This window comes from Notamacropus eugenii, chromosome 6 (assembly GCF_028372415.1).
Source record: "Notamacropus eugenii isolate mMacEug1 chromosome 6, mMacEug1.pri_v2, whole genome shotgun sequence".
Classification (NCBI taxonomy): Eukaryota; Metazoa; Chordata; class Mammalia; order Diprotodontia; family Macropodidae; genus Notamacropus; species Notamacropus eugenii.
In genome coordinates, this window is record NC_092877.1 from 325,124,200 (window position 1) to 325,146,916 (window position 22,717).

At 35.7% G+C, this 22,717-nt stretch overlaps 1 pseudogene; it reads left to right on the top strand.

Annotated features, from left to right (window-relative positions):
• The first annotated feature begins 620 nt into the window (after positions 1 to 620).
• Positions 621 to 22,717, top strand: part of LOC140512394 (heterogeneous nuclear ribonucleoprotein A3 pseudogene) — a 183,474-nt pseudogene continuing 161,377 nt past the window's right edge.

Genomic DNA, 22,717 nt, shown 5'->3' on the forward strand with positions numbered 1-22,717 from the left:
GAATGATGGGAAGGCCTTACATCATCAACCCTGTTCTTTAGGAAGATACATTTGATCACTGAGTTGAGGATGGATTGGAATGGGGAGACACTTGGGGCAGGGATATCAGTCAAAAGACCAAGTGGTTCAAAAAACCAAAAACAGAACAAAAGAAAAAGAAGAGAAAGAGTTCAGGAGTGAGAATTTGTGACCCTGCACCAAGCAGTGGTACTGCCAGAGAAGAGGGCAAGGGATTTTACAAGAGATGCTATGAAGGTAAAATCAAAAGGACTTGGCAAAAGATTGGATATGGGAGTGATGAGAGTTAGGGATAGAAGACAACATCTAGATTGTGAGTCTCAATGACTAGAAGGATGGTGGTATCCTAGACAGTAATAAGGAAGCTCAGAAGAGGAGAAGAATTAGAAGAAAAAACAATGAGTTCAGTTTGGGATAAGTTGAGCTTCAGATATTACCCAAATCCAGTTCAAGATTAACATGCAAAACTAGAAGTAAGAAGAAAGGTTAGTGTTGGATAAGTGGATCTGGTCATTATCAGCATAGAGATGATAACTGAACCCATGGGAGCTGACGAGATAACTAAGAAAAGAATCTAGGACCAAGCCTTGGGAGAATCCACAATGAGTGTGTCTGATGTGGATGTAGATCCAGCAAAAGAGAATGAGAAGGAGTCAGACTGGTAGGAAGAGAACCAGGAGAGAAAAGTATTTCGATAACCTAGAGCAAAGAAAAAATCAAGGAGAATAGGGTAGATAACATTGACAAATGCTGCAGAGAAGAGAATTAAGAAAAGACCAATAGATTTGTTGATCCAGAGGTTATTGGTACCTTTGTAGTTTGCATTTTGCCCCAGATACAAGAAGATATAAATGGGGTTTCTTGAGCAGGAATCACATGGTCACATGTATGCTTTAGCAATATTGATTTGGCCCTTTTATGAATGATGGTTGCGGTGGGTTACTTTTATTTGTCCTTCATTCTGGATGAGGATCACAACATCAGGGAGGTGATGCCATGGCATGTAAGTGAATTGGATTTAAGTGAGGGAGGTCTGTGCAAAGTCACCAGCCTTTCTCCTTCAGAACCATGTGGACTGAAAAGGGGAAGAACTGGACTCTGGGAGGCCAATTCAGAGGCTATTATTGTATTCCAATACTGTCTTCATTTACCCTTCTCCCAGTCCTCTATTCTAACTCACTCTCTACTTCCTTGTACATTGAAATACTTCCACCCAGTCCTAAAATATATTGGGTTCAGTGTGCATGTGTGTGTGTGTGTGTATACACACATGTATACGTACATATATAGGCATCAATGTATGCATGTATGTGTATGAATATATATGTATGTGTGTGCACATGCTGAGGGACAATCACTAGCCAGAGTGAATTATCTACCATTACCTAAAGAAAACCCCTCCTCATTATTTCTCTACCCCCCTTTTTAATCTGGAAAGACTCCCTATTGTGCTATTTGCATAACACTAAAGTCCTGTACAAGAAGAACAACTATATATGAACAATATTTACTTATATTTCTGGAGATTATTATATTGTGTGGTAGAAAGAGTATCAGGCTAGGAGTCAGAGAAACAGGATCCAGGCTCCACTCTTTATTACCTGCATGACACTGAGTAAGCCTATTAACCTCTCTGGGCCTTCACTTCTTTATCTATAAAATAAGGGATTTGAACTAAATAACCTCTAACGTTCTTTCCGGCTCTAAATCCTATCACACTTCAGAAAAAAAAATGTGACTATCCCTTATGAATACTATAACAGTAGGCTTCCTTTTGAAGAGGTTTGAAGACAATATAGTCATTTTGTAGTTCAATCAAGCTCATTAAAATCATTTTCTACTCCTATGCAGAAGAATTAATGAAGTAAAAATATTCAATATTTTAATGAATTAATATGTAATATCCTACATTATCATATTCCTGATTTCAGGTTTTTTCTTAGTTTTTATCCTTTCTATATTTTTATGCCTCTGAAAAATTTTCCCCAAGCCATTTCAAAGTTGTGAGTGACATGTTCCTACAAAAGATTCTTATAACAAGCTGGCTATATAAGAATATTTTTATGAAATTTGGCATCACTTGAGAATATAATGTTCATTACCTACAGAGGCAGAGAGAGGGAGACAGAGAGACAGGTAAAAAGAGAGACAGGTGAAAAGAGACAAAAAGAAGTGAAAGAGAGAGAGAGAACCAGAAAGAAGAAAGGGAAGGGGGAAAAAGAGAAGAGACAAATTTCTTTTAGGGAACCAGAGGAAGATGAATCCATCCACTAGTAATCACGCTGGAGTTATTGTCCTTGGAGTTATTGATATTGCCATGATGCAATAGAATGACTATGTACAAGAGGTTCAAAAAGTCCTACCAATTCTTTACTTCAATCTGACCCTCAGTAAACTTGCTATTCTAAATCCAGTCCCCCTCATAACAACTTTGTGTTTGACCCAAATTTAGTATTACTTTTGATAATGGGTACAAATGAGGACCAAGACAAACTCATTTTGGCAACCATTCCTACCTGCAAACCAAAGATGGTTTCTATACACAGAAAAGGACTAATTGGCCTTACGCAAAAAGCTACCAGGTCGTTTCTCCAGAAATGGAATGGAAGGTTGGTTTGGGTGTCCACAGGGCAGTTTTGTAAAAAGCCTTTGATGGAAGATTGGTATGGATATTTACATAGGACAGTTTGTCAAAGCCTTTGACTATTCTGTGATCTGTGATGAGCCTACAGAAGTTCCAAGAACCTCGGGGTATTTCATTGTGCTTTTCAAAATCTTGTGGCTTGGTGTTTTGGCTATTGCATCAAATAACATCTTGGCCCCAAGAAATGTCTTTAAGGGTAAGGCAGACATTGCCACCACAATGTGGCTTCTGTAAAATAAAATCAAGGGATCTGGGGACATTGTGGACATGGCCCCTTTTTATTGCTGAAAATGAGGCAGCTAGCTATCCACAGAAAGTGAATATATTTTCTTTTTGTAAAAACCCTATATTTAAGATGTTTCCCAGAATGTTTAGTTTGAATATCTCATGCAAACAAATTTTCTTTGGAGATTTATTCTCCTCTTTACTTCTGGTTGGAAGCACGATGACTGCCTAGTATAAAATATGTCTGCAGAAACTAGAAAGATATACCCTAAAAGCATTGTTCTCAGCTGACCCCGAATTAAGTACATACTGCCTCTCCAAAAATAAATATAATATACCCCATAGCCCTTCACTATTCCTCTGTTTCTTAAGGAAGCAAAATAGTTCTGATTTCATCTTGGCTACCCATTTATAGTGCTTTTCCACTAGAAATTAGAAGTTAGGAAAGTGTACACATGTACATTACATTGCCGAAAAATACACAATTACATGAAACCATGTTCAATTCATTAAGAATTCCAGAAATGCTGGTGCTTATTTATTTATATTAGGCAGGGAGGTACCCAAAAAGTCAATAAATACTATATTATTTTATGGTTGTTGTTTTTTTTTTTTACAAATATCATAATAAAATAAGCCCCTCCTTCAGTTACAAGTAACTTACAAGATGTGGGACCATCTTGCTTTGAGCATCTCCTGACATTATGTAAGATAGTTTATATTACAAATTTTATGACCTTCAAGTATTTGGGGTAATAGAAGCTTGTGATTCTTAGCCTCTGATGCTATAACAGCATATCATGTGTCCTTTCTACATTTGTGTGGTGATTATTCCAGTAATTTTCTCTCTCCTTTTACAATTTTTTTTTACCACTAATCAGGATGGCAGGAATTATTATAGAACCACAAATTTAGAGCTGACTGGTATTTTATTTAGATAACTATTAGTGTCTAAAGTGTGCTTAGGACCATTACTATACTACTGACTGCAGCAGCTACAGCAGGTTGCTCCACAACCAGCTGTCAGCATTGGCCAACTCCAATGACTTGATAAGACCAGTTGAAGAGCTGAAAATAGTGGTTGAGTAATCTCCCATTTTAGTCAACAAAGTTCAATTAAATATATTTTATACCTCCTTAACCAATGTCACCAAGGCTTCACAGGTTGAGGACAATAATTCCTAATAATCTGTGGTCTACCAGGTAGTAATTAAGCAGGTGGAAGAAGACTCTTAGGAGTACTGCCTTAAAATTGACAAAAGCAAAAATATGTCGAATTTTGTCTTTTTAATGTATTTTATGCAGACATGCTATAGAGGAGTGTGTGTGTGTGTGTGTGTGTGTGTGTGTGTGCGCGCGTGTGTGAGAGAGAGAGAGAAAAGAAGAAGAAGAAGGAGAAGAAGAAGAAGAAGAAGAAGAAAGAAGAAGGAGAAGAAGAAGAAGAAGAAGAAGAAGAAGAAGTTTATTTAGTATACAGTAGAGTGGGGTGGTCTTGGAGTTAGAAAGACTTGGGCTTTCCAACATGCCAGAGGGGTGTCAACCATGGGTAAGGCATTTAAACTTCAGCTTACCTAAAGCACAGAAGTTACAAAAAGCTGTTGATCCACGTCAGTGGAGGGAGCTGCCATTCCTTGGAGTACCCTATGAAGAGAATAATCAGATGACTGAAAAGAATACATAAGTCAAACATTTAGTAAGCACTTATTATTTTCCAAGCACTGTGCTAGTTCCTAACTCTTCAAGGAGGTTGTGTTGTATACAAGAAACAACATATCTGCCTACAGGCATTATATATGTATAATATATAAATGTATGTATGTATATATGCATACAATATGTAAATGCGTACAGACATCTGTGTACAAATGTACACATTCATATGTGTATATAAATGTATGTATGAAAAAAATCCGAAAAGTTTATGTGTACTTTCAAAATTTAATAGGTTATTTGTGCGTACATATATGCATAAGTATTTGCATACATGTGCATACATATATAAATGTACATGCACACAAATACATATGCATAGACACTCAGGTGTTGCATACATGGACACACGTACAGGCATGTATACGATGAAACAATACACTGTGCACCTGTGCATATGCACTTGCATGTACAAAATAAATTATATGAAAAGTGCACATATGGATACATCTACAATACACAAAGCATATAAGTGCATATACACTTACATGTAGAAACAAACATATGCATGTATACATATAAATGTACATGTTGGTGTTTTCCACTAGAAAACAAATCTTGATAAGTTCTCAATACATACATATATGTATACACATAAGCATATATGCATACACATGAATATAGGGGTCTTTATACACTCATTTACATGCATGCCATCTGGGATCTAGTCAATTTTTATACCCCTATTTATATATCAGAACATGGATATGGTGATATATGATAGAGAAATTGATTATATATACAAATACATTTTGAGGAGACTTGAATCTCCCAGTATCTATTTTTCTTTCAAGTCAATTATTCAAGCTCTTCACATTATATTAAGAATTCAGAAATAATTTTCAAAGTATCTTGATGCATTTGATAATGTCAAATTGTTGATACAGGTTATAAATTCAGACATGTGATGTCTTTTGCAAGTTTATCCCTAAGAATCATTCACTTTGATCATCTTCCTTCAGTCATGTACAAGCTGAAATATTCCCACCACTAGAACCACCCCCCCCTTCACACAGTGCCTGTTGAGTGTGTTGGATTCTACATTTTTCCTTAACAGAAAGCCTCTGTTAATCTAAATTTGATGAGACATTCAAACAGACCATTCACTTCCATGTTGGGGGGGACTCTTAAGAGAAGATTTTTAAATGTACCTCCTATTATAATTCATGATTGTCCAGTGCTTAATGTAATGTGTGTAATGCAGAAACTAAAGCTCACCAATGTGGTGGGACTGTTTCTGGGAGCTACTGGCAGGCATCTTATCTCTCCAGCTCTCCTCTCTCTCTCTCCCCTTTCCATATCCCCCACCCCCCATAAGCCCTACCACATAGCAGCTAATTGCAAGGATTAGGGCACACTAAGACACTCAAGCTACACTCCTGTGGGTTTGGGGAGAAACAACACGTTTGAACATTCCAGTGATGGTTTCCTTGGCAACTTCCATAACAACAGCTCAGTAAAACTATGAGTTTCTGTTTTCTTAACCCTTCAGGACATTAAGTGAATGAATACTTCCTTGAGAAAATATTTCAGTCAGCCAGATATGGTCAAACACACTTAAACTCAGCAGTGTAGGGCTTCTGTCCTGGTCTCTGCATGCACCATCCCTTCTTCCTGTTTAAAAAAAGAATCAAGTTAGAATTTGATCACTGAAGCCATCCACTTTAATAATAGTTAAGAGTCAACTTCACAAAAGAAGTGGATAGTATTTAGCATAGTTTAGGAGAAATTTAACCTGAAAAATAAAAAATTAAAAGTTCAAACCAGGAAAAAGATTGTTATTTCTATTTATAATCCCTTGGCAATTATACTTAGGGAAACTGAAAATCTAGATCTCAATGGGTCTAGATTAAAAAAAAAAAAACCTTGACATTTTAAAGGGAAAGACATAAATAAATCTTTAATCGTATATGTAAAAATAAAAGTAGGGTTTATAAAAGTTCACTGTGGCTACTCTGATGTATGTTTCAAAACTAGATGGATAGAGACAATCAAATACAATCTTTGCTATTTAGCTACTGAATGAAGAGAAAATGTGTATATAGGATACAGTCTGATACAACACCATTATTTAGATCTTACTTTACAATCCAACCTAAAAATAGCAATAATTCCATCAGATAAAACTTAGTAGGTACTATGATGAGGTTCCAATTATTGGCTATGTACTGAAAAATAATGACAAAAATAATTAAACTTTCATTTCCTAGTTTAGGGCATTAAAATAATTGATTAGTAAAAACTTCTAAAAATGCCTCAATTCAAAATCTTAACTGAAAAGATGATTTATGCATAAATTAATGTGATTTGTATTTAGATAATTCATGTTTATTTTAGCATAGCTGAGTATTTTCAATATATTCAGAATGTACATTTCTATATTGTAGAATCATTAAAAAATGAATTTGATTTCATATGGTCCAGTCCTTTATTTCTTCTAGGTCATAGCTCACATTCTTAATCCATAATTATTTAATCAGAACAATTCTATGCACATAAAACACATCAAGGTGCTTGTAAAATGCAGTGCTTGCTTTAAGGGAGTTTGAAAGTACCTAGCATCAAATAACAGGAGCTGAAAATGCTCAATTAATATACAATTGTTAGGGGAAGCCTGAAGATGGTGTTGGTAATTACAAGGTCATTCATATTTTCTTTAATGTAATAATGGCAATAGTCGATGTTGGCTTCCCACTGAGGAAAAAAATATTCAAAGAGATTTTTTTTAAAGGCAGATGCTGGGAAACCATGGTTGGAGGCAGTGTTTTGAAAGGCCTGAAGGCTACATGAACTAGCTCATCAGAGACTATAAAGCTCCTTAAACCTTTAACTGTGGATAGCCAAGCAGGCTCTGTTTCCATTTTATGTAGACTTCACCCCTGGACTTCATGTTTTAACACTTCAGTCCTGAGACTGTGACAGTGAGAATGTGTCCTTTGTTCAGACATGAAAGGACAGCAGGGAGGCCCTCACATAGTCCAATGGGACAGGCAGAACTCAGTGATTCATTCAGTACCAGCAAATCAAAAATATTTTCATTGGGGACCTAAACAGGCCTAAAGCCTATTCATAATGGTATCCAGAGGAAAAGGAAAACTGGTAAGGGGAGTAGATAGCTACAGTCTTCCATTTTACTTTTAAGTTACTGGTGAAATCAGGCAGTTAGTTTTACTTATGGTGCCCCAAGCAGGGGTTCTTAACACTTTGGAGTGGCATGTACCCCTTTAGCAGTCTGATAAAGCCTTTGATCCCTTTCTCAGAAGAATGTTTTTAAATGCACCAAATAAAACACATAATAAAAGGAAACCAATTATATTGAGACTCAGTTATTAAAATACTTTTAAAAAGAAATTCATAGGCTGCATGCTAAGAACCTCAGACCTAAAGAAACTTCATGGGTAATGCCCTTCTGACATCCTGATTCTTCAAAGGATATTTTCTCTACAAGTATAGAACTCTACCTTTTTATGCCTTTCTTCTCAGTGTGGTTATTATCTAAGCACATCTGTAAACCTTCCATAGATATCTACCCAATGTATTGTAGGTCTTTCTCTGAGTCTTTCAGTGTTAATGCAGCTTGCCCATCTGTTAACACTTGCTCTTGCTCCCTATTTGACCCATCCCCTTTTCTACTCCTATATCATACAGTGTAAAATAAATTTCTGAGTTGGAAGGGATCTCAATTGTCATATTCTACCTGACCCATAACTTAAAAAAAGTGATAACAGCTGGAATCCTACAATCTAATGTTCTACAGGAGAAGTCTTCTGAGATGGGATAAGGAGTTCTCAATAATGACATTCAGAAACCATAAAAAATAATTTTCATGAGTAGTAAAAGGAGGAATCTTCTAAAGAAGAAAGGGACAAATATGTATTATACATTAACTATGTACTAGAGAGTAGGCTAAGCATTTTATATTTTCTCAACTGATCCTGATATCAATTTTGGGAAACAGGTGCTATGGTCCTCATTTTACAGTTGAAGAAACTGAGGCAGATGGTGGTTAAGTGACTTGCCCAGGGTCTCATAGCTAGGAAGTGTCTCAGACCAGATTTAATTTCAAGTCATCCTAACTCTAGGCTTGACACTCTGTTCCACATGGCTGCCCCTATGAATATGTAGATAACTTATCCATGAACTTACATTGTCAAATGACACATTCAGAAGATGGAATAGGGGATAAAGAACAAACTACGAATAAGAAAGATGGTATGTCTTATGAGAGTATTATGAAAATTGTAAAGAAAAAAACACTTATGGAGGTGGACCCAAGATGGAGGAGAAAGGTAGTGACCCTCCTGAGCTCTCCTCAGACCCCCCTGAACACTTTTAAATAATTCTATAAAACAATTTCTGGAGTGGCAGAACCCTCAAAAGGACAGAGTGAAATAATTTGCCAGCCAATGGAAACTAAGAAGGTCAGCAAGTAAGGTCTGTCACTCCTGGGTGAGAGAGGAGCACAGTCCAGTGCAAGACATGCCAACACAGACTGGGCTCCAGGGTCAAGCAAATCAGGAGCAGACCTTGGGAGCTACTGAATCTGAAGCAGCTGCTGCCTCTGGAACTCTCAACCCACAGACTGTACTTAGGTCTGGGCCACAGTTCTGAGTGGCAGTCCCAGAGCAAGGAGGAGGACTAGCATATCAGAGCTTGTAGGCAACAGTAGAGTAGGGACCCTCTTTATGGTTCCAGGGCAGAAAAGAGTGCTTGTGGTCAGTCACAGACAAGAGCACAGGTCAAGAGAGTAGTAAATACCTCTCCTTAGATCATACCACCTTGGAAGAAGTAAAAACTTAAAGGTCCCTAGAAGTATCTCTGAGAACAGCTGTGCAAAACCCCTGAACCTTGGGATAGTATCCCCGCCACCCTGGAAACACAACACTACTTTAATAAATAGTTAAAAGTCACAAAATAGACTAGAAAGATGAACAAATAATAGCAAAAAAAAATGCTCTGACCATAGAAAATTACTGTGGTGACTAGGAAGATCAAAACATACACCCAAGAAATTAACAAAGTTAAGGCTATTACATCCAAAGCCTCCAAGAAAAATTTCAATTGGTCTCGGTCCATGGAAGAGTTCAAAAAGGATTTTGAAAATCAAGTAAAAGAGGTAGAAGAAAATTGGGAAGTGAAATGAGAGAGATGCAAGAAAATCATGAAAAAAGAGTCAACGGTCTGGTAAAGGATCCAGAGATACAGAAGAAAACAATATCTTAAAAAACAGACAAGGCCAAATGGTAAAAGAGGTACAAAAATCAATAAGGAGAAGAATGCCTTAAAAAGCAGATCTGGTCAAATGGAAAAGAGCATGATAATTCGCTGAAGAAAAAAAAAAACTCCTTAAAAGTGGAATTGGCCAAATGGAAAAGGAGATACAAAAGCTCAATAAAGAAAATAACTCTTTAAAAATTAGAATTGAGTGAGTGAAAGGTAATGAAAAATCAAGAAATAATAAAAAAAAAACCAAAAAAATAAAAAAATAGAAGACAATGTGAAATATCTCACTGGAAAAATAACTGACCTGGAAAAGAGATCCAAGAGAGATAATTTTAAAATTATTGAACTACATGAAAGCCACAATCAAAGAAAGAGGGAGGCAGAGAAAGAGGTGGAGGAGGAGGAGGAAAAAGAGGAGGAGGAGAGAGAGAGCATCTAGACATCATCTTTCAAGAAATTGTCAAGGAAAACTGCCCTGATTTTCTAGAACCAGAGGGAAAAGTAAAAATTGACAGAATCCACTGATCATTTCCTGAAAGAGATCTGAAAAGGAAAATTCCTAGTAATACTGTAGCAAATTCCAAAGTTTGCAGGTTAAGGAGAAAATATTGCAAGCATTCAGAAAGAAAAAAATTCAATATTATGGAAACACAATCAGGTTAACACAAGCTTTAGCAGCTTCTACATTAAGAGACCAGAGGACTTGGAATATGATATTTTAGAAGGCAAAGGAGCTTGGATTACAAGCAAGAATTACCCACCCAACAAAAGTGACTATAATCCTTCAGGAGAAAAATGGCTATTCAATGAAATGGAGGACTTTTGAGTATTCTTGAAAAAGATCAGAACTGAATGGAAAATTTGACTTTCAAATGCAAGACAAAAAAAAAGCATAGAAAGGTAAGCAGGAAAGAAATCATAAAGCTACTTCATAAGCTTAAACTGTTTTACATTACTATGATAACTGTAACTCATAAGAACTTATTATTAGGGGTGCTAGCAGGAGTATATATAGACAGAGGCCAAAGGTATGATTATGTATGAAGATATGATATCTTAAAAATAAATAAAATTAATAAGTGAGAGAAGAATGCACTTGGATAAAGGGAAAGAGAATGGTAGAATGGGGCAAATTATCTCACATAAAAGATGCAAGAAAAAATTTTTGCACTGATAAGAAAGTTGGGGGAAGTGAGAGGGGGAGTGACTTAACCTTATTCTCATCAGAATGGCTCAAAGAGGGGAAAACATACAGACTCTTTTGGGTATAGTCATCTATCTTATCCTACAGGAAAGTAGGAGGAGAAGAGAATAACAGAAGGGTGGGTGATAGAAGGGAGGGCAGATTGGGGGAGGTGGTAGAAGCAAAAACTTTTGAGTAGGAACAAGGTGAAAGGAGAGAGACAATAGAATAAACAGAGGACAAAATAAGATAGAGGAAAATACAGTTATCAGTCATAATTGTGAAAAAGTTATAGCAAGTTTCTCTGATAAAGGTTTTGTTTCTCAAACATAGAAAGCTGAGTCAAACTTATAAAAGTAAGACCCATTCCCCAATTGATAAATGATCAAAAGATATGAACAGTTTTCATATAAAGTAACCAAAGATATCAATAGTCATACAAAAATGCTTTAAATCACAATTGCTTGGAGAAATGGAAATTAAAACAATTCTGAGGTACTACTTCATACCTATTAGATTGGCTAATAAGACAGAAAAGACAAATGACAATTGTTGCAGTGTATGCAGGGAAAAATGAGACATTGATGCACTGTTGGGGAGTTGTGCCCTAATTCAGCAATTCTTTAGCACAATTTGGAACTTTGCCCAGAGAACTATAAAACCATGCATACCCTTTGATCTACAATACCATTAGTTAGTCTGTATCAAAAAAGAGATAAAAATAAAAAAGAAAAGAACCTAGATGTATAAAAATATTTACAGCAGCTCTTTTCTAGTGTCAAAGAATTAGAAATTAAGGGAATGCTCATTAATTGGGGAATGGCTGGACAAATTGCAAGATATGATTGTGATGGGATATTATGCTATAAGAAATAATGCTCTCAGAAAACATCAAATAACTTACAGAGGTTGATGCAAAGTGACATCTACCATGTACCTAGTATACGTGTGTGTGTGTGTGTGTGTGTGTTCTTCCTTCGATGCTGAAGAAGACCATGCCATCAGAGAAATGATGACATGACTTGCACATGATTTTGTTTTGAGTAAGGGAGGGCTGTGCAGGTTACCAGCCTCACTTATCCTCCAGAATCATCTGAATGCAGTGACCAGCTATTCATGAGGATGACCAGAGATGACTCAGGATGAGGCAATTGGGTTTAACTGAATTGCCCAAGGTCACACAGGTAGTGAGTGTCAAAGGTGAGATTTGAACTCAGGTCCTCTTGACTCCTGCACTGGTGCTTTATCCACTGCACCAACTAGCTGTTCAATGTACCTAGTAACAGCAATATTGTAAGATGATCAACTGTGAATGACTAAGCTATTCTCAGCAACATAAGAGAACTTTGAGGGACTTAATATGAAAAACGTTATCCATCCCCAGAGAAAGAACTGATGGTTTCTGAATACAGATTGAAGCATACTTTTGTAAACTTTATTTTTCTTGAGGTTTTTGTCTATGTTTTCTTTCACAACATGACTAATACGGAAATATGTTTTGCATGACTACTCATGTATATCCTATATCAAATTGCTTGCCTTCTCAGTGAGGGGGGTGAAGAGGGAGGAAAGGAGAAAATTTGGAACTCAAAATTCTATAAACAAATGTTAAAATTGTTTTACATGTACATAGGGAAAAATAAAATACTAAAAAAACTTATTACAGAGAAAGAAACATATAAAATTATAATGTTAATTATTAAGAACTTTGGTAAGGTCAATTTGAACTTTCATAAATATAGATTTGAGGGTAAAATTTTGGCCACATACAAGTAATAAATAAAAATAAAAGTTGGCATATTTAAAAAAACATAATAGTTATCTGAGGCTGGCAAGGAAAGCAAAAGAAAATAAGAAGGAATATTTTTCCCTTTAGGGAAAAAGGAAAATCAAGAAGGAATAGACAATCTTCCATAGTGGACAAGACAATAATAACTAAAACAGGGGGAAAGCACAAATGTTCCAACTTATTTTGCTTCTATGTTTTCTACCAAGAAGAATGCAGTTTGGACTAAAAAAAAAATATTGTCCAAAAGTGGTTAATAAGAATTGAAGACTGACCTAAGCAGGGAATGAATAGGAGAGCATCAGTCTGCCCTTGATGCATTTGGGTCAGTAGTGTGAGATAAATCACTTTCTTGCGTACTGAAAGAAATATTGGACAAAACTGACTAGCAACTGTTATCCTGGAGAACAGGAAAGGCATTGGAAAGTTGGAGACAATTTTCAGATAAGTAAAGAGAGTGGAGTCTACAAATTAGAGAGCAGCAAGCTTAGTTTCGATTGCTACCAAAATATTAGAATATGTTATTCAAAGGATGCTCACTGAACATTTGGAAAAGGAAGCAGTGATCACCAAGAATCAGAATAACTTCATCAAGAACAGATCATGACACACAAATGTCATTTCATGCTTTGAAAGAGTTCCTAGAGAATACTGTGGATATTATTTACCTAGATCTTAGCAAAAACATTTGACTAAGTATTTCATCACATGCTTTTAGGAAAAAGAAATGGAAATCTATAGACCAGATGAAAATGCAGTTAAGTAGATTTGAAACTGGTTGATTATCAGGGTTCAAAATGTAGCTATTAATATATTTCAGTGTCAAGTATGAGGGACATCTGCACTATACTACCCTTATGTCTGAGTGACTCTGTGCTATGGAGCATAAAAGTCAGTGCCGATAGATGGCATGCTTATCAGATTTGCCAATGACACATAACTGGAAGGGAGAACTAAAACATCAGGGTCTGAAGGAGACCTTGACAGGCTACAATGTTAGGCCAAAGGTGATAATATGAATTTTAGTATTAATATCCATGGAGTCTTATAGTTATTTTAAAATAAAACAGTTCATTTCTCAAATACAATACGGAGGAAATGTTACTAGAAGTTTGGAAATAATCTGGGTGTTTTACTGAAATTCAAATCCAATAAAATAAAATAAACACAAAAAATGAGAAAAAAATCCTTGTGATTTCATCTGTCAGCAGCTCTGGGTGAGGAACTTATTCTGCTTATTCAGATCCATACTTTCTCCAATATTTAGAATGTTAGAGTGTTTCTTGGGGGCACTGAGAGTTTAAGTTTTGTATCCTGAGTCACATAGCCAATGTATGCAAGAGATAAAACTTGACCCCAGACCGTGAGACCAGCTTTTTGTCCACCATGACATTCTGTCTCTCAGTGGTGTGATATGGTAGCCAAAAATATAATGCAAATTTAGCTTGCATTGCTAGAAGTTTGGGGACTAGTATAAGAGAGGGTACAACACTGATCTACTTTGCCTTGGCCAGTCAGAATACATTAAGAGTTCTGTGTTCAGTTCTGGGCATTCCATCTTAGGATGGACATCACTGGGGCAGAGAACACACTGAGAACAGAATTCAGGGTGTTGAAGGAACTTGAGATCATGCTATGTGAGAATTAGCTGAAAGAACTGGAGGTATTTCACATGAAGAAGAGAATGGATAAGGTAGCTCTCTTCAAATTGTTTGAGGGACTTTCATATGGAAGAGGGATTAGACTTGTTTTGCTTGGTCAAGTCAACAGACATTTATTAAGTGTTTACTGTGTGCAGGCACTGTACTGTATCACTCAATAGTGTGATATTACTGCCAAAAATATGTGAACTTATGATGCATTTGACTTTGAGAAAGCACAATTGGGGTAATATACTATAGCTGAAAAAAGAGGAATGCAGTCTTTATTAAAAAAAAAAAGAAAAGAAAAGAAAAAACTTCCTAATGATTAAAGCTATGCAAAAATAGTATGCGCTACCTTAATTGGCTTAGCCTCATTTGAGCTCCTCAAAGAAAAGTTAGATGATAAGAGAACTCAATGAAGTTATGGAGGATTTTTGTTTTTCTGGTATGAGTTGTGCAAAATGGATTCAGTTTTATTCCATCTCAGAAAATCCATGATGTCACTGATACAAATACTGAAGAGAATAGGAACAAAGACAGAGCCATTTGGTAGAATCCTAAAAAAAATCTTCCTCTAGGTTAACGCTGAGTGTATAGAAAATCATATGAAGTCCATTGGTATAAAAGTACAAAAATTACATTATATTAGAGGAAGATAACACTCTCTTAGGAAAGTGGTAGACAGGGAGGAGGATTTTGTCTGTGAAATCACAGGGATAGACTGATTTATTTATCCTTTCCAGGAATTTTTATATTAATTTGATTATTGTCCTCAAAGTAGACAGGGGTTGGGGGAAGGGAAGTTATGTGGGAATCACAGTATGAATACGATCAGGGATCAACATTGTTATGGCCATGTGTCAGGGATATTTATAGTAAGTGCTTACGCACCAGAAGCTCAGTATCCCAGGGTAGGCAGAATATGGAGTGTTGAGCTGGAGGTAGAAAATGGAGCATAGGAATAGGATGGTATGAGAATGTCTGGGCAGCAGCAGCATGGTGGGTATTTTCTCATTTAATGTCAAATTAACTTAAAAGGATTGAGAAAAGATCTGCAAGTTTCCATCTCATAGATAACATTTCATGAAAGTCTCAAAACCTCACTGAAAAAACTCCTTATTATTAACTCCTTATTTACCAATAAGCATTCTCCCAATTTACCAATCCACTATATGTATCAAAAGTATGTACAAATTTTTTCATGAATAATTGTTAGTGAATCCATGCTAGCTCCCAGTGACCACCACTTGCTTTTCCTAAGCACGGACAAAAAGTATTTGTTCAATAAATTTCCTCTCATATTTATATGACACTAATCTGTCTTTATTTTTGCTTTTCTCTCCCTGTGGAAAACTAGGGAAATTCCATTTTTTTTATAGGCAGTGTACTGATAAATAACCTCTCTCTCTTGGACTCTAGCTTTGTTTTTAGAGGTCTTTGGCCTACTCCTCCTGGTTTGCAGATCATTCTCTTTGATGATGGGAAAAGGAATACAGGAGTAACATAACGCTGTTTTTTCTCTGCCAATTGTTTATATAACATCACCTGCTCCAAGGGGAAGTGGGATTTTCCCTCTAATCCTTTTTGCTCTACTTCTAACCATAGCTCTTTCCTTTATATTTAGCATATTTTTATTTTTACAAGACTCTACCTATTATGAATTTAGCTTTCCTGATGTCAGCTCCTATAGCTTGATGTCATTTTTTTTTGCTTTGGTTCTCTTCTGTCATATCTCACTTCATCAATACCCTGTGCAATCACATTGGTTTCATTAAATGTATACCCTGACCCCATTTTCAATAATATGAAATTATAAGTCCATAAGATTTGTTAGAGATCTTTTTTATCTCTTTGAGGATATTTTAAAATCACATTTTTAGAGCAATTGAATTCTTTCAATTGTAGTTGTGGCTTCCTTCTTTACATTTATTCATCAATAATGGCTGTGACAAGACATGATCTGAAATGTTTTGAGAAAAATTAAACAAATCATCTGCTGCATTTGAATTGTGTATTACATTAAACGTTTGTGTCTACCTTATAATTTGACTCTGATTTTGGAATGTTTGGAGCTTATTATTATAATTATTAGCCAACATTTATATAGGGCTTTAAGGTTTGCAAGATGCTTTACAGGATTTATCCTGACAACAACCATGGAAAACAAGTACTATCATTATCCCCATTTTATATGTCAGAAAATGGAGGCAAAGATTAAGCATCTTGCCCAGGGTCTTTAAAATAGTAAAGTTTGAGGCAAGATTTGAATTCTAATCTTCCTGATTCCAACTCCAAAACTCTCTCTACTGTACAGCTTAGCTGTTTATAGATCACCATATTCCCAAAGGTCCACATTACCTTTGAGAAATTCACACCTTTCCCATTCTAGGGCTCTTACTTCTATCCTTTATAACCCAATACTCATAAGCCACACGAATAAATCCATGATGTTGATCCCCTCAGGCATGTACATATTTTGAAATCCAACATTGCTTTCTTTTACTTTTTCATGCAATAATTCTAGTTATTTTAATTTTTCTTACATTATGGGGCTTTAAGAATCATAAATTCAAAATGACAAATTTTATTGAAGGAGGTTCCTCCAGCTGTTTCCTCCTTAATCCAGTGTTCGTTTATAAACAGTAGCATTTTTTTTCCTGACTGCCATTACAACTTCTAGTTCATTGACTGAGTGATATCTGATGAAACCTATGTTAAGCAAACTAGAAAAGAAAACAAAGCAAAGATGCACAAGGAATGTGGTTCATTAGATTTTCAGTTCAGAAGACCCTTACCTGAAAATCCAAATCCAAACATCACAAGAGATTTACTGATGGGAATTTTCCTACTGCAATCTAACTTCTATCACGAAGCACCTGGAACTAGAATGTTTTAGCTCTCTAAATTTAACTCTAAACTTTATGAGTTCTGGATTCTGTAGTCATTTGTGCAGATCCATGGGATCATCAACACCATAATATTCCTCATATTTGACAAGGGAAGTGAGGGTTTACATCATCTATTTGACCTTCGAAAAGCTAACATTTCAATTTCAAAGGGACATTCTATACATAGGCTATGTAAATATCAAGCAATTTCATAGGGGAGAACACTAATGACTGGGATGATCAGAAAGAGTGATATCTGAGCTGGGAATTAAAAGGAGCTAGAGATTTCAAAATGTGGAGATGAGGAAAGAGAACATTCTAGGTATGAAATACAAAGGCATGGAGGTGAGAGAAAAAAATTGCCATGTATGGGGAAGACCAAGTAGGCTAGTTGGCTGGAATATAGTTTATGTGAAAAGGTCTGGAAAAATAGTTTGGAGCCATACTGTAAAAAGCCGAAAAAGGTGTTTGTCTTTTATCCTAGAGGCTTTAGAGTCAGCCATGGAACCTTCCTGAGCACTTTGATGACATTGCCAGAACTGTATTTTAGAAATAGTATGCATCTGCAGAGTAAACAAACAAAAAAACTAGATGATAAGAGAACAGTTGAAAAGACATTTCAAAATCCAGGGTAGGAGTGATGAAATTGAGGGATGCTGGTGGTCTTGTGAGTAGCAATGAAAGAATAGGTACATAAAATATGGAAGTAGAATTGTCAAGACTTAGTAAATAATTGTAGAAGATAATGGAAGATGGAAGAGTTGAAGATGGCTATTAGATTATGGAAATGGGTGATAGAACGATGGTGATACCCTCATTAGGCAAAGGGTAGTAATATGGAAGAACAGGTTTGGGAGGGGGGAGGAAAACAGGCCATGTAGATCTTGTCCATGATTCCATAAGGATCCAGAAATGTACAATGAATGGATTTGTCAAAGGTCCAAAGAATAATGCCAGAGAGAATTTTCAATAAGTCATTCAATACTGAAATTTAGAGTAGACTGACATTTGTTTAACTACCCTGGATATTTGTAGGAGAGCCTATCTGGAGTATGATTTTCACAGAATCACAAGATACCTAAGTTGGAAGGGAGTTCAGAGTTTTAAATCTAAAGCTCTTCTAAATCCAGTCAGTGCCTGAACAGGAAACATCTCTACAACAACCATCTTGTGCCTACTTGAAGATTTCTAATTAGGGGGACTACAGTAAGGCAGCTCATCCCCCCTTTCACCACTTCTGTTAATTTTCCCACACATTTAAATTAAATCTACTGCTTTGTAAATTTCCTTTGGTCCCAGTTCTGCCTTCTATACTCCAGCAAAACAAGTCTATCATTCTCCTCCATATAAGAACACAAAGCATTTGAAAATATCTGTCATGCCCCATAGCCACATCCTTTTTCTCTTCTTCAAGTAAACAATTCCAATTCCTTGAACTGATTTAAAAATATGTAGTGGCAGACATTTTATGTGTTCTCATCTAGATATAACCAAATATATCAATGTCATTCATCAATCAAAAAGTATTTATTAAGCACCTACTATGTGCCTGACATACAGAGAAAAGAAAGAACTCCAGATAGAATTTCATCAAGGCAAAGCAAAGAGACACTATCACTTCCCAGATATTATGTTTCTATTAATGAAACCTAAGTTCCTCTAGGTAGTTAGGTGGTGTGGTGGGTAGAGCACTGCACATCAAGTCAGGAAGACCTGAGTTTAAATCTTGCCTGAGTACCTTACTAACTATGTGAACCTGGGTTAAGTCATTTAAATTCTTTGTGTCTCACTTTCCTCACATGCAAAGTGCAGGTAGTTATAGTATCAACCACTAAGTGTTTCTGTGAGCATAAAATGAGATAATTTGTAAAAATATTTTGTAAAACCTTTTATAAATGCTCTCTATTGTCATTTTCTATAGCATATTATACTGCTGGCTTATACTGAATTTGGAGTAGCTAAAACACAAATGGTCCTTTTCAAATAAAATGCTATCTAGCCATGTTTGAACTTACCACTACTGTTTAGCTGATGATAAAAATACAATTTGGGGCTTTGCATTTATCCAAAATAAATTTATTCTTATTGGGTTTAGCTCATTATTCTATTCCAATGAAATTATATATATATGCATGTATATATATACGTATGTGGGAATATATGCATATATGTATGTGTATATATGTATGCATGTATATACATGTAGTGTATATATACATGTATGTGTGTATATGTATGTGAATATATACGCACACATGAGGAGAGAGGGTCATTGATTATCATCCTATATTTTACCTATCTACCCAATTTTATATAATTTGAAAATTTGATAGACTATCAATATCAGCATGGAAGTCATTGATAAAAGTGCTAAATAACACAGGTTTATGGTAAGATCTTTGAGTTCCCCCTTGGAGATCTCTATTCCATTAATGACTACACTTTGGTCCAATTATTCAATCAGCTTTGAATTCAACTAACTACTGTTATCTAACCCAGATCTCTTTAGTTTGTTCATATGGATAATTTGGAAATTTTTGTAAAATACCTTTTGGAAATCCAGATTTAATATGCTTTCTGATCCTCCTGTTTAATAACTCTATCCAAAAAAGGAAATGATGTCAGTTTTGCCTGACTTCTTCTTGATGAAGTCATGTTGGTCCTTTGTGATCACTGTTTCACTTTTTAAATGATTACAAACTATCCCTTTAAAGAGTATTTTAGAGTGCTTCGACTAATTCAAGTCAAGCTCACAGGTCTATTACCTGAAGACCACCTTCTTCTCTGTTTTGAAAATTGGAAAAGTATTTTTCTGCCTTCAGTCACATGATAATCTCATTTTCTCTCAGATGCTTCAAAGAATATTATTAGTAGCTCAGCAATCATATTTGCCAATTCTTCCTATGCTGTTGAAATGTAGTTCATTTAAATCTGAGGACAGATAAATGTGCACATATCATCTTTTCCTTTATCTTGTATTTAAGCTCCCCGTCAACAATTTTAGAGTCATTATTCTCCATCCAAAAATTATTGTCCTTAGTAAGGAAAAATAAAAAGGAAATTAAGAGTCCAGTCATTCTACATTTTATCTCATTATTGTTAATTTATACCAAACAGTAGGTAGTTCTTTCAATCTTCTTTTAAAAAAACTTCTTTTTAAAAACAGTAGAGGAGGGGTCATCTCTTTTGTCATGTGGTTCAATTTGTTGTGAGTTTTCACGTCTTACCATATATTTGATTATCATGCTACCCATTTGTATTTATGCTCAGTTCCTTGTCCTTCCTTCCTTATTCTAGCTAGTTTGGTCAATAATTCCATATGCATTCCTATCATTCTCTTTAGACATTGCCCTCTTTTCTTCCATGTTATCAACCAACCAACCAAAAAGCACACTACTTTATTAAGCCACTACTATTTTCCAAGTGTTGTGTTGAGTTTTAGGGATACAGAGACTAATAATAATAATAACCACTCCTGCCCACAAGGAGCTTACATTCCACATACACAACTATTTATAAATACATATACGGTGACCTTGGAAGGTGCTAGCAACTGGAGGAGAGAGGATGATTGAGAAAGTGACCTTTACGACCTTGACACCCCTACCATAGATTTTTCAGGCCATAGTACTCTATCTAGAATTTCTTTGAACTTTGAGGAAAAGCCGCTCTTCCAAAATCTACTGCGTGTCAGACTGTCCCAATCCCCTCACCCCCTCTACACTATCATTCCCCATTGCAAATTGTAGAGAAAATAGTCACTTCCTCACAAAGATCCCAGTATTTCTATTTCAGTTCTCCCTTGGTCAAATTATGATTCAAAACAACATTGTTCCTCATTATTTTCTCCAACTTTGCAGACTGAACTTATCATTGAGGCAAGGCAAGAATGTATAAGCTGCTCTGCTGTTAGCAGAAAAAAAACGAGCAAATGTTATCACTTGACTGGATAGCAGAAGACACAGATTACTAATATGTTATATTTCCATGCCTGGGTTGCTGTCTCCCCACTACCCTACTCTAACCCCAGAAGTTGTCATCATTTCTTTCTTTGGGATTCATGGTCTACAGTATATGCCCACAACAACAGAGTTTCATTTTCTCTTTCCATGGATCTTCTCTGAATGGTACACACCATTCTTACTCCAATTCATGATTTTTCTAACTTAATAATAATTAAGATATAATATAACAATAAAATATAATAATATAAATAATAATAAAGTAACATTTATATAACACTTTAGGATTTGCAAAACACTTTGCATGTGTTATCTTGTACATGCTATTTCTGTCCGCATTTTACAGAGAAGAAAACTGAGACAGATAGAAATTAAAGTGAATTGCCTAGGATCACACATCTAGTAAGTGTCTCAAGAAAGATTTGAACTTAAGTCTTCTTTATTCTATGTCCAGCACTCTACCTACTGTACTTCCTGCCACAACAATCTTATGAAGTAGGCATCATTATTATTCTATTTTACAGATAAGGGAATGGAAAGTAAAAGAGGTTCAATGATCTGCACAGAATGCCACAGGTAAGAAGTGTTTGAGGCATGATTCAAACTCAAATTGTTATGACTCCAAGAACTCTTCCATAATGCTAACCTGCTCCTCTCTAACATAAGTGTGTGTTTAAGGTTTGCAAAGTCCCATACTATATTACCAAATTTGATTCTTACAACAACCCAGGGAGCATCTCAAGAGCAAGGACTGCTTTTACCATTTTTAAAAAAATATCCCCAGTGCTTAGCACATTACCTGGCACATTGTAGGTACTAAAATACTTGTTGACTTGACTCAACTTTTGAATTACATATATACCCTTCCATTCCCCTATGGTTACCACCATCCCCCACATCAATCCCAGTAACAGCTCTGAGGTCAAATTTGCCTCCTTCTGTTAATATCAGCAGCTCATCTTGTTTATTACACATTTTTTAAATGTCTGTGTAGACATTTGAGACCCTAGGTTCTATTGCTTTCTCATGTGGTCTCTAGGGAATATTGGTCCTGATTCTTAATATGCTATACATTACTAGCCCCTGTGGTCCCAGACCTGAAGAATGTATGTGGACACTTTTGCTTCTTGGTCCTTGTTTCATTTGAAAACCTTAGTTCTATGAGTTTGCATGATGTTTTCATATAGAGTCAATTTCCATGGTTTGCTAGTCTTTAAATTGTACAAGGTTAGGAATCCAAGAGCATATTATCTATGAATTGCCACCTATCAATGTGGTCTCTACGTTCAAATTCTCAGTCACAAGTAACGACTATAATTTTGTTTCAACACAGTCCTTACCTTTATAAATACAAAGTACAAAAGAGAAGTTTCTAGCTTTCTAAGTGCCTTCTTCAGTTATCCTCCTTCTCTCTTAGTCTTCATTGAATTAAAAA